Genomic DNA, 2,367 nt, shown 5'->3' on the forward strand with positions numbered 1-2,367 from the left:
TGGTGTTGGAAAATCTTGGCAGCTACATACAAAAAAATGAAACTAGACCACCAACTTACACTATACACAAAAATAAACTCAAGATAGAAAAAAGATGTAAATATAAATCGTGACACCATAAAAGTCCTAGAGCAGAATATAGGCAGGAAAATCTCAGATATTCCATGGAGCAATATTTTCAGCAATCTGTTCTCCAGAGCAAGGGACATAAAGGAAAGAATAAACAAGTGGGACCTCAACAAAATAGAAAGCTTCTGCACATGTAAAGAAAACATCAGCAAAATGAAAAGGGAACCAACTGTATGGGAAATTGTATTTGCCAATGATACCTCAGAAAAGTGTTTGATCTCCAAAATATATAAACAATACACAAGACTCCACTCCAAGAAGACAAACAACCCAATTAAAAAAATGAGAAAAGACCTGAAGAGACACCTCTCCAAGGAGGACACACAGAGGGTCCAAAGACATATGAAAAAATGTTCAGCATCACTAGCCATCAGACTGATGCAAGTTAAAAGCCACAAAGAGATACCTCTTCACAAAAGTCACAATGGCCATCATAAAGAAAGCAACAAAAACAAGTGCTGATGAAGATGTGAAGAAAAGGGAACCTTAATGTACTGGTGGTGGGAATGCAGACTGGTGCAGCCACTGTGGAAAGTCCTCAAGAAAACTAAAACGAAACTGCCTTTAGACACCAAAATTCTGCTGGTGGGATTATACCCTAAGAATCATGAAACACAAATTCAAAAGAACCTATGCACACCAATGTTCATAGCAGCACAATTTACACTAGCCAAGTGCTGGAAGCAATCTAAATGCCCATCAGTAAATGGGTCGATCAAAAAACTGTGGTACATTTACACAATGGACTACTATGCCACACAAAAAAAGAAGGAGCTCTTACCCTCGCAACAGCATAGATGGAACTGGAGAGCATTATGCTAAGTGAAATAAGGCAGGCAGTGAGAGGAAAATACCACATGCTCTCCCTTATAAGTGGAGCCTAATCAACAAAACAAACAAACACACAAATAAGAAAAATATAACCAGGGATGTTGAAATAAAGAACAAACTGACAGTTACCAGAGGGGAGGCGTGAGGGGCATGATGGGAGGAAGAAGGGTAAGGGTGGTCAAGGAACATGTATAAAAGATCCATGAGCAAAGTCTAACAGTTTTTGTACTGAGGGTGGGGCAGGGGAGAGTAGTGGAGGGAAAGGGAAATAACTATACTTGAACAACAATGAAAATAAAATAAATAAATGAAGTGAAAACTGAGGAAGAAATAAATAAATCTCTAGAAATATACAATCTCCAAGACTGAATCACGAAGAAACAGAAAATCTGAACAGACCAAGTAGAACCAACATAATAATCAAAAGGGCAATAAAAAAATGTAAGAACCCAACAAACAAAATCCTGGACAAGATATCTTCACAAATTAGTTAATCAAACATTTAAAGAAGAAATGCCATCTATATTTCTCAAGTTATTTTAGAATTCAAGAGAAATAAAGAGACCCAAGCTCATTTTGCAAGACCAGCCCTTTCCTGATTTCAAACCCAGACAAGGACAAAGACATTACAAAACTGAACATCATAGATTATTATTCATGATGGATATAGATACAAAAATTATCAAAATAATACAAGCAGTTAGCCCTGGCTGGTGTGGCTCAGTGGACTGAGCACTGGCCAGTGAACCAAAGGCTCACCAGTTAGATTTTCAGTCAGGGCACATGCCTCAGTTGCAGGCCACTCCTTCACTAGGGGGCACTCCTTCGCCAGAGGTAACCACACATTGATGTTTCTCTCCTCTTTCTCTCTTACTACCCCTGTATCTCAAAATAAAATAAATAAATCTTTTTAAAAAGAATATAAGCATTTAAAATTCAGCAATACATTAAAAAGATCATATACTATGTTTAAGTGGGATTTATTCCTAAGATGAAAGGTTGGTACAATATTAGCTAATCAATTAACATGATATACCACATAAACAAAATGGAAGACAAAAATCATATGATCAATCAATCAATAAATAAAAAGTACTTAACATGATCCAACCCTCCAAAAATAATCAAGATTCTCAACAAAGTAGAAATACAAGAGACACATTTCAATATTATCAAGGATATAGATGGCAAACCCACAGCTAACTTCACACTCAATAAGGAAAAGCTAAAAGCATTTTATTTAAGAACAAGAATAAGACCAGAATGTCTCCTATTCAGCATAGCACTATAAGTCTTGGTTGTAGCAATCAGACAAGAATAAGAAACAAAAGTCATTCAAAAGGACAAGAAATAAGTAAAACTATTATCATTTGCATATGACATGACATTGTATGTAGAGAACCCTAA

Source organism: Phyllostomus hastatus, unplaced genomic scaffold, assembly GCF_019186645.2.
Source record: "Phyllostomus hastatus isolate PE091 unplaced genomic scaffold, TTU_PhHast_1.1 phas_scaffold_193, whole genome shotgun sequence".
Lineage (NCBI taxonomy): Eukaryota > Metazoa > Chordata > Mammalia > Chiroptera > Phyllostomidae > Phyllostomus > Phyllostomus hastatus.